Genomic DNA, 17,242 nt, shown 5'->3' on the forward strand with positions numbered 1-17,242 from the left:
CTAATGTTCTGTACACTTGTTATGTTGTATGACTGACTGAACTAGGTTTTAAACCAACATTGTTCCTAATGTTCTGTACACTTGTTATGTTGTATGACTGACTGAACTAGGTTTTAAACCAACATTGTTCCTAATGTTCTGTACACTTGTTATGTTGTATGACTGACTGAACTAGGTTTTAAACCAACATTGTTCCTAATGTTCTGTACACTTGTTATGTTGTATGACTGACTGAACTAGGTTTTAAACCAACATTGTTCCTAATGTTCTGTACACTTGTTATGTTGTATGACTGACTGAACTAGGTTTTAAACCAACATTGTTCCTAATGTTCTGTACACTTGTTATGTTGTATGACTGACTGAACTAGGTTTTAAACCAACATTGTTCCTAATGTTCTGTACACTTGTTATGTTGTATGACTGACTGAACTAGGTTTTAAACCAACATTGTTCCTAATGTTCTGTACACTTGTTATGTTGTATGACTGACTGAACTAGGTTTTAAACCAACATTGTTCCTAATGTTCTGTACACTTGTTATGTTGTATGACTGACTGAACTAGGTTTTAAACCAACATTGTTCCTAATGTTCTGTACACTTGTCGTTATGTTGTATGACTGACTGAACTAGGTTTTAAACCAACATTGTTCCTAATGTTCTGTACACTTGTACACGTTATGTTGTATGACTGACTGAACTAGGTTTTAAACCAACATTGTTCCTAATGTTCTGTACACTTTGTTATGTTGTATGACTGACTGAACTAGGTTTTAAACCAACATTGTTCCTAATGTTCTGTACACATTTGTTATGTTGTATGACTGACTGAACTAGGTTTTAAACCAACATTGTTCCTAATGTTCTGTACACTTGTTATGTTGTATGACTGACTGAACTAGGTTTTAAACCAACATTGTTCCTAATGTTCTGTACACTTGTTATGTTGTATGACTGACTGAACTAGGTTTTAAACCAACATTGTTCCTAATGTTCTGTACACTTGTTATGTTGTATGACTGACTGAACTAGGTTTTAAACCAACATTGTTCCTAATGTTCTGTACACTTGTTATGTTGTATGACTGACTGAACTAGGTTTTAAACCAACATTGTTCCTAATGTTCTGTACACTTGTTATGTTGTATGACTGACTGAACTAGGTTTTAAACCAACATTGTTCCTAATGTTCTGTACACTTGTTATGTTGTATGACTGACTGAACTAGGTTTTAAACCAACATTGTTCCTAATGTTCTGTACACTTGTTATGTTGTATGACTGACTGAACTAGGTTTTAAACCAACATTGTTCCTAATGTTCTGTACACTTGTTATGTTGTATGACTGACTGAACTAGGTTTTAAACCAACATTGTTCCTAATGTTCTGTACACTTGTTATGTTGTATGACTGACTGAACTAGGTTTTAAACCAACATTGTTCCTAATGTTCTGTACACTTGTTATGTTGTATGACTGACTGAACTAGGTTTTAAACCAACATTGTTCCTAATGTTCTGTACACTTGTTATGTTGTATGACTGACTGAACTAGGTTTTAAACCAACATTGTTCCTAATGTTCTGTACACTTGTCGTTATGTTGTATGACTGACTGAACTAGGTTTTAAACCAACATTGTTCCTAATGTTCTGTACACTTGTTATGTTGTATGACTGACTGAACTAGGTTTTAAACCAACATTGTTCCTAATGTTCTGTACACTTGTTATGTTGTATGACTGACTGAACTAGGTTTTAAACCAACATTGTTCCTAATGTTCTGTACACTTGTTATGTTGTATGACTGACTGAACTAGGTTTTAAACCAACATTGTTCCTAATGTTCTGTACACTTGTTATGTTGTATGACTGACTGAACTAGGTTTTAAACCAACATTGTTCCTAATGTTCTGTACACTTGTTATGTTGTATGACTGACTGAACTAGGTTTTAAACCAACATTGTTCCTAATGTTCTGTACACTTGTTATGTTGTATGACTGACTGAACTAGGTTTTAAACCAACATTGTTCCTAATGTTCTGTACACTTGTCGTTATGTTGTATGACTGACTGAACTAGGTTTTAAACCAACATTGTTCCTAATGTTCTGTACACTTGTTTTAAACCAACATTGTTCCTAATGTTCTGTACACTTGTTTGTATGACTGACTGAACTAGGTTTTAAACCAACATTGTTCCTAATGTTCTGTACACTTGTTATGTTGTATGACTGACTGAACTAGGTTTTAAACCAACATTGTTCCTAATGTTCTGTACACTTGTTATGTTGTATGACTGACTGAACTAGGTTTTAAACCAACATTGTTCCTAATGTTCTGTACACTTGTTATGTTGTAACACTGAACTAGGTTTTAAACCAACATTGTTCCTAATGTTCTGTACACTTGTTATGTTGTATGACTGACTGAACTAGGTTTTAAACCAACATTGTTCCTAATGTTCTGTACACTTGTTATGTTGTATGACTGACTGAACTAGGTTTTAAACCAACATTGTTCCTAATGTTCTGTACACTTGTTATGTTGTATGACTGACTGAACTAGGTTTTAAACCAACATTGTTCCTAATGTTCTGTACACTTGTTATGTTGTATGACTGACTGAACTAGGTTTTAAACCAACATTGTTCCTAATGTTCTGTACACTTGTTATGTTGTATGACTGACTGAACTAGGTTTTAAACCAACATTGTTCCTAATGTTCTGTACACTTTGTTATGTTGTATGACTGACTGAACTAGGTTTTAAACCAACATTGTTCCTAATGTTCTGTACACTTGTGTTATGTTGTATGACTGACTGAACTAGGTTTTAAACCAACATTGTTCCTAATGTTCTGTACACTTGTTATGTTGTATGACTGACTGAACTAGGTTTTAAACCAAACATTGTTCCTAATGTTCTGTACTAATGTTCTGTTGTTATGTTGTATGACTGACTGAACTAGGTTTTAAACCAACATTGTTCCTAATGTTCTGTACACTTGTTATGTTGTATGACTGACTGAACTAGGTTTTAAACCAACATTGTTCCTAATGTTCTGTACACTTGTTATGTTGTATGACTGACTGAACTAGGTTTTAAACCAACATTGTTCCTAATGTTCTGTACACTTGTTATGTTGTATGACTGACTGAACTAGGTTTTAAACCAACATTGTTCCTAATGTTCTGTACACTTTGTTATGTTGTATGACTGACTGAACTAGGTTTTAAACCAACATTGTTCCTAATGTTCTGTACACTTGTCGTTATGTTGTATGACTGACTGAACTAGGTTTTAAACCAACATTGTTCCTAATGTTCTGTACACTTGTTATGTTGTATGACTGACTGAACTAGGTTTTAAACCAACATTGTTCCTAATGTTCTGTACACTTGTTATGTTGTATGACTGACTGAACTAGGTTTTAAACCAACATTGTTCCTAATGTTCTGTACACTTGTTATGTTGTATGACTGACTGAACTAGGTTTTAAACCAACACATTGTTCCTAATGTTCTGTGAACTAGGTTTTAAACCAACATTGTTATGTTGTATGACTGACTGAACTAGGTTTTAAACCAACATTGTTCCTAATGTTCTGTACACTTGTTATGTTGTATGACTGACTGAACTAGGTTTTAAACCAACATTGTTCCTAATGTTCTGTACACTTGTTATGTTGTATGACTGACTGAACTAGGTTTTAAACCAACATTGTTCCTAATGTTCTGTACACTTGTCGTTATGTTGTATGACTGACTGAACTAGGTTTTAAACCAACATTGTTCCTAATGTTCTGTACACTTGTTATGTTGTATGACTGACTGAACTAGGTTTTAAACCAACATTGTTCCTAATGTTCTGTACACTTGTTATGTTGTATGACTGACTGAACTAGGTTTTAAACCAACATTGTTCCTAATGTTCTGTACACTTTGTTATGTTGTATGACTGACTGAACTAGGTTTTAAACCAACATTGTTCCTAATGTTCTGTACACTTGTTATGTTGTATGACTGACTGAACTAGGTTTTAAACCAACATTGTTCCTAATGTTCTGTACACTTGTTATGTTGTATGACTGACTGAACTAGGTTTTAAACCAACATTGTTCCTAATGTTCTGTACACTTGTTATGTTGTATGACTGACTGAACTAGGTTTTAAACCAACATTGTTCCTAATGTTCTGTACACTTGTTATGTTGTATGACTGACTGAACTAGGTTTTAAACCAACATTGTTCCTAATGTTCTGTACACTTGTTATGTTGTATGACTGACTGAACTAGGTTTTAAACCAACATTGTTCCTAATGTTCTGTACACTTGTTATGTTGTATGACTGACTGAACTAGGTTTTAAACCAACATTGTTCCTAATGTTCTGTACACTTGTTATGTTGTATGACTGACTGAACTAGGTTTTAAACCAACATTGTTCCTAATGTTCTGTACACTTGTTATGTTGTATGACTGACTGAACTAGGTTTTAAACCAACATTGTTCCTAATGTTCTGTACACTTGTTATGTTGTATGACTGACTGAACTAGGTTTTAAACCAACATTGTTCCTAATGTTCTGTACACTTGTTATGTTGTATGACTGACTGAACTAGGTTTTAAACCAACATTGTTCCTAATGTTCTGTACACTTGTCGTTATGTTGTATGACTGACTGAACTAGGTTTTAAACCAACATTGTTCCTAATGTTCTGTACACTTGTTATGTTGTATGACTGACTGAACTAGGTTTTAAACCAACATTGTTCCTAATGTTCTGTACACTTGTTATGTTGTATGACTGACTGAACTAGGTTTTAAACCAACATTGTTCCTAATGTTCTGTACACTTGTTATGTTGTATGACTGACTGAACTAGGTTTTAAACCAACATTGTTCCTAATGTTCTGTACACTTGTTATGTTGTATGACTGACTGAACTAGGTTTTAAACCAACATTGTTCCTAATGTTCTGTACACTTGTTATGTTGTATGACTGACTGAACTAGGTTTTAAACCAACATTGTTCCTAATGTTCTGTACACTTGTTATGTTGTATGACTGACTGAACTAGGTTTTAAACCAACATTGTTCCTAATGTTCTGTACACTTGTCGTTATGTTGTATGACTGACTGAACTAGGTTTTAATCTAACATTGTTCCTAATGTTCTGTACACTTGTCATGTACACTTGTTATGTTGTATGACTGACTGAACTAGGTTTTAAACCAACATTGTTCCTAATGTTCTGTACACTTGTTATGTTGTATGACTGACTGAACTAGGTTTTAAACCAACATTGTTCCTAATGTTCTGTACACTTGTTATGTTGTATGACTGACTGAACTAGGTTTTAAACCAACATTGTTCCTAATGTTCTGTACACTTGTTATGTTGTATGACTGACTGAACTAGGTTTTAAACCAACATTGTTCCTAATGTTCTGTACACTTGTTATGTTGTATGACTGACTGAACTAGGTTTTAAACCAACATTGTTCCTAATGTTCTGTACACTTGTTATGTTGTATGACTGACTGAACTAGGTTTTAAACCAACATTGTTCCTAATGTTCTGTACACTTGTTATGTTGTATGACTGACTGAACTAGGTTTTAAACCAACATTGTTCCTAATGTTCTGTACACTTGTTATGTTGTATGACTGACTGAACTAGGTTTTAAACCAACATTGTTCCTAATGTTCTGTACACTTGTTATGTTGTATGACTGACTGAACTAGGTTTTAAACCAACATTGTTCCTAATGTTCTGTACACTTGTTATGTTGTATGACTGACTGAACTAGGTTTTAAACCAACATTGTTCCTAATGTTCTGTACACTTGTTATGTTGTATGACTGACTGAACTAGGTTTTAAACCAACATTGTTCCTAATGTTCTGTACACTTGTTATGTTGTATGACTGACTGAACTAGGTTTTAAACCAACATTGTTCCTAATGTTCTGTACACTTGTTATGTTGTATGACTGACTGAACTAGGTTTTAAACCAACATTGTTCCTAATGTTCTGTACACTTGTTATGTTGTATGACTGACTGAACTAGGTTTTAAACCAACATTGTTCCTAATGTTCTGTACACTTGTTATGTTGTATGACTGACTGAACTAGGTTTTAAACCAACATTGTTCCTAATGTTCTGTACACTAATGTTGTTATGTTGTATGACTGACTGAACTAGGTTTTAAACCAACATTGTTCCTAATGTTCTGTACACTTGTTATGTTGTATGACTGACTGAACTAGGTTTTAAACCAACATTGTTCCTAATGTTCTGTACACTTGTTATGTTGTATGACTGACTGAACTAGGTTTTAAACCAACATTGTTCCTAATGTTCTGTACACTTGTTATGTTGTATGACTGACTGAACTAGGTTTTAAACCAACATTGTTCCTAATGTTCTGTACACTTGTTATGTTGTATGACTGACTGAACTAGGTTTTAAACCAACATTGTTCCTAATGTTCTGTACACTAATGTTCTGTGTTATGTTGTATGACTGACTGAACTAGGTTTTAAACCAACATTGTTCCTAATGTTCTGTACACTTGTCGTTATGTTGTATGACTGACTGAACTAGGTTTTAAACCAACATTGTTCCTAATGTTCTGTACACTTGTCGTTATGTTGTATGACTGACTGAACTAGGTTTTAAACCAACATTGTTCCTAATGTTCTGTACACTTGTTTGTTGTTATGTTATGTTGTATGACTGACTGAACTAGGTTTTAAACCAACATTGTTCCTAATGTTCTGTACACTTGTCGTTATGTTGTATGACTGACTGAACTAGGTTTTAAACTAACATTGTTCCTAATGTTCTGTACACTTGTTGTTATGTTTTATGACTGACTGAACTAGGTTTTAATCTAACATTGTTCCTAATGTTCTGTACACTTGTCATGTACACTTGTTATGTTGCATGACTGACTGAACTAGGTTTTAAACCAACATTGTTCCTAATGTTCTGTACACTTGTTATGTTGTATGACTGACTGAACTAGGTTTTAAACCAACATTGTTCCTAATGTTCTGTACACTTGTTATGTTGTATGACTGACTGAACTAGGTTTTAAACCAACATTGTTCCTAATGTTCTGTACACTTTGTTATGTTGTATGACTGACTGAACTAGGTTTTAAACCAACATTGTTCCTAATGTTCTGTACACTTGTTATGTTGTATGACTGACTGAACTAGGTTTTAAACCAACATTGTTCCTAATGTTCTGTACACTTGTTATGTTGTATGACTGACTGAACTAGGTTTTAAACCAACATTGTTCCTAATGTTCTGTACACTTTGTTATGTTGTATGACTGACTGAACTAGGTTTTAAACCAACATTGTTCCTAATGTTCTGTACACTTGTTATGTTGTATGACTGACTGAACTAGGTTTTAAACCAACATTGTTCCTAATGTTCTGTACACTTGTTATGTTGTATGACTGACTGAACTAGGTTTTAAACCAACATTGTTCCTAATGTTCTGTACACTTGTTATGTTGTATGACTGACTGAACTAGGTTTTAAACTAACATTGTTCCTAATGTTCTGTACACTTGTCGTTATGTTGTATGACTGACTGAACTAGGTTTTAAACCAACATTGTTCCTAATGTTCTGTACACTTGTTATGTTATATGACTGACTGAACTAGGTTTTAAACCAACATTGTTCCTAATGTTCTGTACACTTGTTATGTTGTATGACTGACTGAACTAGGTTTTAAACCAACATTGTTCCTAATGTTCTGTACACATTTGTTATGTTGTATGACTGACTGAACTAGGTTTTAAACCAACATTGTTCCTAATGTTCTGTACACTTGTTATGTTGTATGACTGACTGAACTAGGTTTTAAACCAACATTGTTCCTAATGTTCTGTACACTTGTTATGTTGTATGACTGACTGAACTAGGTTTTAAACCAACATTGTTCCTAATGTTCTGTACACTTGTTATGTTGTATGACTGACTGAACTAGGTTTTAAACCAACATTGTTCCTAATGTTCTGTACACTTGTTATGTTGTATGACTGACTGAACTAGGTTTTAAACCAACATTGTTCCTAATGTTCTGTACACTTGTCGTTATGTTGTATGACTGACTGAACTAGGTTTTAAACCAACATTGTTCCTAATGTTCTGTACACTTGTTATGTTGTATGACTGACTGAACTAGGTTTTAAACCAACATTGTTCCTAATGTTCTGTACACTTGTTATGTTGTATGACTGACTGAACTAGTTTTTTAAACTAATGTTCAACATTGTTCCTAATGTTAAACCAACATTGTAATGTTCTGTACACTTGTTATGTTGTTATGTTGTATGACTGACTGAACTAGGTTTTAAACCAACATTGTTCCTAATGTTCTGTACACTTGTTATGTTGTATGACTGACTGAACTAGGTTTTAAACCAACATTGTTCCTAATGTTCTGTACACTTGTTATGTTGTATGACTGACTGAACTAGGTTTTAAACCAACATTGTTCCTAATGTTCTGTACACTTGTTATGTTGTATGACTGACTGAACTAGGTTTTAAACCAACATTGTTCCTAATGTTCTGTACACTTGTCGTTATGTTGTATGACTGACTGAACTAGGTTTTAAACCAACATTGTTCCTAATGTTCTGTACACTTGTCGTTATGTTGTATGACTGACTGAACTAGGTTTTAAACCAACATTGTTCCTAATGTTCTGTACACTTGTCGTTATGTTGTATGACTGACTGAACTAGGTTTTAAACCAACATTGTTCCTAATGTTCTGTACACTTGTTATGTTGTATGACTGACTGAACTAGGTTTTAAACCAACATTGTTCCTAATGTTCTGTACACTTGTTATGTTGTATGACTGACTGAACTAGGTTTTAAACCAACATTGTTCCTAATGTTCTGTACACTTGTTATGTTGTATGACTGACTGAACTAGGTTTTAAACCAACATTGTTCCTAATGTTCTGTACACTTGTTATGTTGTATGACTGACTGAACTAGGTTTTAAACCAACATTGTTCCTAATGTTCTGTACACTTGTTATGTTGTATGACTGACTGAACTAGGTTTTAAACCAACATTGTTCCTAATGTTCTGTACACATTTGTTATGTTGTATGACTGACTGAACTAGGTTTTAAACCAACATTGTTCCTAATGTTCTGTACACTTGTTATGTTGTATGACTGACTGAACTAGGTTTTAAACCAACATTGTTCCTAATGTTCTGTACACTTTGTTATGTTGTATGACTGACTGAACTAGGTTTTAAACCAACATTGTTCCTAATGTTCTGTACACTTGTTATGTTGTATGACTGACTGAACTAGGTTTTAAACCAACATTGTTCCTAATGTTCTGTACACTTGTTATGTTGTATGACTGACTGAACTAGGTTTTAAACCAACATTGTTCCTAATGTTCTGTACACTTTGTTATGTTGTATGACTGACTGAACTAGGTTTTAAACCAACATTGTTCCTAATGTTCTGTACACTTGTTATGTTGTATGACTGACTGAACTAGGTTTTAAACCAACATTGTTCCTAATGTTCTGTACACTTGTTATGTTGTATGACTGACTGAACTAGGTTTTAAACCAACATTGTTCCTAATGTTCTGTACACTTGTTATGTTGTATGACTGACTGAACTAGGTTTTAAACCAACATTGTTCCTAATGTTCTGTACACTTGTTATGTTGTATGACTGACTGAACTAGGTTTTAAACCAACATTGTTCCTAATGTTCTGTACACTTGTTATGTTGTATGACTGACTGAACTAGGTTTTAAACCAACATTGTTCCTAATGTTCTGTACACTTGTTATGTTGTATGACTGACTGAACTAGGTTTTAAACCAACATTGTTCCTAATGTTCTGTACACTTGTTATGTTGTATGACTGACTGAACTAGGTTTTAAACCAACATTGTTCCTAATGTTCTGTACACTTGTCGTTATGTTGTATGACTGACTGAACTAGGTTTTAAACCAACATTGTTCCTAATGTTCTGTACACTTGTTATGTTGTATGACTGACTGAACTAGGTTTTAAACCAACATTGTTCCTAATGTTCTGTACACTTGTTATGTTGTATGACTGACTGAACTAGGTTTTAAACCAACATTGTTCCTAATGTTCTGTACACTTGTTATGTTGTATGACTGACTGAACTAGGTTTTAAACCAACATTGTTCCTAATGTTCTGTTCTGTACACTGTGTTATGTTGTATGACTGACTGAACTAGGTTTTAAACCAACATTGTTCCTAATGTTCTGTACACTTGTTATGTTGTATGACTGACTGAACTAGGTTTTAAACCAACATTGTTCCTAATGTTCTGTACACTTGTTATGTTGTATGACTGACTGAACTAGGTTTTAAACCAACATTGTTCCTAATGTTCTGTACACTTGTTATGTTGTATGACTGACTGAACTAGGTTTTAAACCAACATTGTTCCTAATGTTCTGTACACTTGTTAATGACTGACTGAACTAGGTTTTAAACCAACATTGTTCCTAATGTTGTTATGTTGTATGACTGACTGAACTAGGTTTTAAACCAACATTGTTCCTAATGTTCTGTACACTTGTTATGTTGTATGACTGACTGAACTAGGTTTTAAACCAACATTGTTCCTAATGTTCTGTACACTTGTTATGTTGTATGACTGACTGAACTAGGTTTTAAACCAACATTGTTCCTAATGTTCTGTACACTTGTTATGTTGTATGACTGACTGAACTAGGTTTTAAACCAACATTGTTCCTAATGTTCTGTACACTTGTTATGTTGTATGACTGACTGAACTAGGTTTTAAACCAACATTGTTCCTAATGTTCTGTACACTTGTCGTTATGTTGTATGACTGACTGAACTAGGTTTTAAACCAACATTGTTCCTAATGTTCTGTACACTTGTTATGTTGTATGACTGACTGAACTAGGTTTTAAACCAACATTGTTCCTAATGTTCTGTACACTTGTTATGTTGTATGACTGACTGAACTAGGTTTTAAACCAACATTGTTCCTAATGTTCTGTACACTTGTTATGTTGTATGACTGACTGAACTAGGTTTTAAACCAACATTGTTCCTAATGTTCTGTACACTTGTTATGTTGTATGACTGACTGAACTAGGTTTTAAACCAACATTGTTCCTAATGTTCTGTACACTTGTTATGTTGTATGACTGACTGAACTAGGTTTTAAACCAACATTGTTCCTAATGTTCTGTACACTTGTTATGTTGTATGACTGACTGAACTAGGTTTTAAACCAACATTGTTCCTAATGTTCTGTACACTTGTGTTATGTTGTATGACTGACTGAACTAGGTTTTAAACCAACATTGTTCCTAATGTTCTGTACACTTGTTATGTTGTATGACTGACTGAACTAGGTTTTAAACCAACATTGTTCCTAATGTTCTGTACACTTGTTATGTTGTATGACTGACTGAACTAGGTTTTAAACCAACATTGTTCCTAATGTTCTGTACACTTGTGTTATGTTGTATGACTGACTGAACTAGGTTTTAAACCAACATTGTTCCTAATGTTCTGTACACTTGTTATGTTGTATGACTGACTGAACTAGGTTTTAAACCAACATTGTTCCTAATGTTCTGTACACTTGTTATGTTGTATGACTGACTGAACTAGGTTTTAAACCAACATTGTTCCTAATGTTCTGTACACTTGTTATGTTGTATGACTGACTGAACTAGGTTTTAAACCAACATTGTTCCTAATGTTCTGTACACATTTGTTATGTTGTATGACTGACTGAACTAGGTTTTAAACCAACATTGTTCCTAATGTTCTGTACACTTGTTATGTTGTATGACTGACTGAACTAGGTTTTTTAACACTAATGTTCAACATTGTTCCTAATGTTCTGTCCTAACTGTACACTTGTTATGTTGTATGACTGACTGAACTAGGTTTTAAACCAACATTGTTCCTAATGTTCTGTACACTTGTTATGTTGTATGACTGACTGAACTAGGTTTTAAACCAACATTGTTCCTAATGTTCTGTACACTTGTCGTTATGTTGTATGACTGACTGAACTAGGTTTTAAACCAACATTGTTCCTAATGTTCTGTACACTTGTTATGTTGTATGACTGACTGAACTAGGTTTTAAACCAACATTGTTCCTAATGTTCTGTACACTTGTTATGTTGTATGACTGACTGAACTAGGTTTTAAACCAACATTGTTCCTAATGTTCTGTACACTTGTCGTTATGTTGTATGACTGACTGAACTAGGTTTTAAACCAACATTGTTCCTAATGTTCTGTACACTTGTTATGTTGTATGACTGACTGAACTAGGTTTTAAACCAACATTGTTCCTAATGTTCTGTACACTTGTCGTTATGTTGTATGACTGACTGAACTAGGTTTTAATCTAACATTGTTCCTAATGTTCTGTACACTTGTCATGTACACTTGTTATGTTGTATGACTGACTGAACTAGGTTTTAAACCAACATTGTTCCTAATGTTCTGTACACTTGTTATGTTGTATGACTGACTGAACTAGGTTTTAAACCAACATTGTTCCTAATGTTCTGTACACTTGTTATGTTGTATGACTGACTGAACTAGGTTTTAAACCAACATTGTTCCTAATGTTCTGTACACTTGTTATGTTGTATGACTGACTGAACTAGGTTTTAAACCAACATTGTTCCTAATGTTCTGTACACTTGTTATGTTGTATGACTGACTGAACTAGGTTTTAAACCAACATTGTTCCTAATGTTCTGTACACTTGTTATGTTGTATGACTGACTGAACTAGGTTTTAAACCAACATTGTTCCTAATGTTCTGTACACTTGTCGTTATGTTGTATGACTGACTGAACTAGGTTTTAAACCAACATTGTTCCTAATGTTCTGTACACTTGTTATGTTGTATGACTGACTGAACTAGGTTTTAAACCAACATTGTTCCTAATGTTCTGTACACTTGTTATGTTGTATGACTGACTGAACTAGGTTTTAAACCAACATTGTTCCTAATGTTCTGTACACTTGTTATGTTGTATGACTGACTGAACTAGGTTTTAAACCAACATTGTTCCTAATGTTCTGTACACTTGTTATGTTGTATGACTGACTGAACTAGGTTTTAAACCAACATTGTTCCTAATGTTCTGTACACTTGTTATGTTGTATGACTGACTGAACTAGGTTTTAAACCAACATTGTTCCTAATGTTCTGTACACTTGTTATGTTGTATGACTGACTGAACTAGGTTTTAAACCAACATTGTTCCTAATGTTCTGTACACTTGTCGTTATGTTGTATGACTGACTGAACTAGGTTTTAAACCAACATTGTTCCTAATGTTCTGTACACTTTGTTATGTTGTATGACTGACTGAACTAGGTTTTAAACCAACATTGTTCCTAATGTTCTGTACACTTGTTATGTTGTATGACTGACTGAACTAGGTTTTAAACCAACATTGTTCCTAATGTTCTGTACACTTGTTATGTTGTATGACTGACTGAACTAGGTTTTAAACCAACATTGTTCCTAATGTTCTGTACACTTGTTATGTTGTATGACTGACTGAACTAGGTTTTAAACCAACATTGTTCCTAATGTTCTGTACACTTGTTATGTTGTATGACTGACTGAACTAGGTTTTAAACCAACATTGTTCCTAATGTTCTGTACACTTGTTATGTTGTATGACTGACTGAACTAGGTTTTAAACCAACATTGTTCCTAATGTTCTGTACACTGTACACATTGTTCCTAATGTTTGTTATGTTGTATGACTGACTGAACTAGGTTTTAAACCAACATTGTTCCTAATGTTCTGTACACTTGTTATGTTGTATGACTGACTGAACTAGGTTTTAAACCAACATTGTTCCTAATGTTCTGTACACTTGTTATGTTGTATGACTGACTGAACTAGGTTTTAAACCAACATTGTTCCTAATGTTCTGTACACTTGTTATGTTGTATGACTGACTGAACTAGGTTTTAAACCAACATTGTTCCTAATGTTCTGTACACTTGTTATGTTGTATGACTGACTGAACTAGGTTTTAAACCAACATTGTTCCTAATGTTCTGTACACTTGTTATGTTGTATGACTGACTGAACTAGGTTTTAAACCAACATTGTTCCTAATGTTCTGTACACTTGTTATGTTGTATGACTGACTGAACTAGGTTTTAAACCAACATTGTTCCTAATGTTCTGTACACTTGTTATGTTGTATGACTGACTGAACTAGGTTTTAAACCAACATTGTTCCTAATGTTCTGTACACTTGTTATGTTGTATGTTGAATGTTGTATGACTGACTGAACTAGGTTTTAAACCAACATTGTTCCTAATGTTCTGTACACTTGTTATGTTGTATGACTGACTGAACTAGGTTTTAAACCAACATTGTTCCTAATGTTCTGTACACTTGTTATGTTGTATGACTGACTGAACTAGGTTTTAAACCAACATTGTTCCTAATGTTCTGTACACTTGTTATGTTGTATGACTGACTGAACTAGGTTTTAAACCAACATTGTTCCTAATGTTCTGTACACTTGTTATGTTGTATGACTGACTGAACTAGGTTTTAAACCAACATTGTTCCTAATGTTCTGTACACTTTGTTATGTTGTATGACTGACTGAACTAGGTTTTAAACCAACATTGTTCCTAATGTTCTGTACACTTGTTATGTTGTATGACTGACTGAACTAGGTTTTAAACCAACATTGTTCCTAATGTTCTGTACACTTGTTATGTTGTATGACTGACTGAACTAGGTTTTAAACCAACATTGTTCCTAATGTTCTGTACATGTTATGACTGACTGAACTAGGTTTTAAACCAACATTGTTCCTAATGTTCTGTACACTTGTTATGTTGTATGACTGACTGAACTAGGTTTTAAACCAACATTGTTCCTAATGTTCTGTACACTTGTTATGTTGTATGACTGACTGAACTAGGTTTTAAACCAACATTGTTCCTAATGTTCTGTACACTTGTTATGTTGTATGACTGACTGAACTAGGTTTTAAACCAACATTGTTCCTAATGTTCTGTACACTTGTTATGTTGTATGACTGACTGAACTAGGTTTTAAACCAACATTGTTCCTAATGTTCTGTACACTTGTTATGTTGTATGACTGACTGAACTAGGTTTTAAACCAACATTGTTCCTAATGTTCTGTACACTTGTTATGTTGTATGACTGACTGAACTAGGTTTTAAACCAACATTGTTCCTAATGTTCTGTACACTTGTTATGTTGTATGACTGACTGAACTAGGTTTTAAACCAACATTGTTCCTAATGTTCTGTACACTTGTTATGTTGTATGACTGACTGAACTAGGTTTTAAACCAACATTGTTCCTAATGTTCTGTACACTTGTTATGTTGTATGACTGACTGAACTAGGTTTTAAACCAACATTGTTCCTAATGTTCTGTACACTTGTTATGTTGTATGACTGACTGAACTAGGTTTTAAACCAACATTGTTCCTAATGTTCTGTACACTTGTTATGTTGTATGACTGACTGAACTAGGTTTTAAACCAACATTGTTCCTAATGTTCTGTACACTTGTCGTTATGTTGTATGACTGACTGAACTAGGTTTTAAACCAACATTGTTCCTAATGTTCTGTACACTTGTCGTTATGTTGTATGACTGACTGAACTAGGTTTTAAACCAACATTGTTCCTAATGTTCTGTACACTTGTTGTTATGTTGTATGACTGACTGAACTAGGTTTTAAACCAACATTGTTCCTAATGTTCTGTACACTTGTTATGTTGTATGACTGACTGAACTAGGTTTTAAACCAACATTGTTCCTAATGTTCTGTACACTTGTTATGTTGTATGACTGACTGAACTAGGTTTTAAACCAACATTGTTCCTAATGTTCTGTACACTTGTTATGTTGTATGACTGACTGAACTAGGTTTTAAACCAACATTGTTCCTAATGTTCTGTACACTTGTTATGTTGTATGACTGACTGAACTAGGTTTTAAACCAACATTGTTCCTAATGTTCTGTACACTTGTCGTTATGTTGTATGACTGACTGAACTAGGTTTTAAACCAACATTGTTCCTAATGTTCTGTACACTTGTTATGTTGTATGACTGACTGACTGACTGAACTAGGTTTTAAACCAACATTGTTCCTAATGTTCTGTACACTTGTTATGTTGTATGACTGACTGAACTAGGTTTTAAACCAACATTGTTCCTAATGTTCTGTACACTTGTTATGTTGTATGACTGACTGAACTAGGTTTTAAACCAACATTGTTCCTAATGTTCTGTACACTTGTGTTATGTTGTATGTTATGTTGTATGACTGACTGAACTAGGTTTTAAACCAACATTGTTCCTAATGTTCTGTACACTTGTTATGTTGTATGACTGACTGAACTAGGTTTTAAACCAACATTGTTCCTAATGTTCTGTACACTTGTTATGTTATATGACTGACTGAACTAGGTTTTAAACCAACATTGTTCCTAATGTTCTGTACACTTGTTATGTTGTATGACTGACTGAACTAGGTTTTAAACCAACATTGTTCCTAATGTTCTGTACACTTGTTATGTTGTATGACTGACTGAACTAGGTTTTAAACCAACATTGTTCCTAATGTTCTGTACACTTGTTATGTTGTATGACTGACTGAACTAGGTTTTAAACCAACATTGTTCCTAATGTTCTGTACACTTGTTATGTTGTATGACTGACTGAACTAGGTTTTAAACCAACATTGTTCCTAATGTTCTGTACACTTGTGTTATGTTGTATGACTGACTGAACTAGGTTTTAAACCAACATTGTTCCTAATGTTCTGTACACTTGTTATGTTGTATGACTGACTGAACTAGGTTTTAAACCAACATTGTTCCTAATGTTCTGTACACTTGTTATGTTGTATGACTGACTGAACTAGGTTTTAAACCAACATTGTTCCTAATGTTCTGTACATTTGTCGTTATGTTGTATGACTGACTGAACTAGGTTTTAAACCAACATTGTTCCTAATGTTCTGTACACTTGTTATGTTGTATGACTGACTGAACTAGGTTTTAAACCAACATTGTTCCTAATGTTCTGTACACTTGTTATGTTGTATGACTGACTGAACTAGGTTTTAAACCAACATTGTTCCTAATGTTCTG

Source organism: Tachypleus tridentatus, chromosome 1, assembly GCF_004210375.1.
Source record: "Tachypleus tridentatus isolate NWPU-2018 chromosome 1, ASM421037v1, whole genome shotgun sequence".
In the NCBI taxonomy this organism is placed as follows: Eukaryota; Metazoa; Arthropoda; class Merostomata; order Xiphosura; family Limulidae; genus Tachypleus; species Tachypleus tridentatus.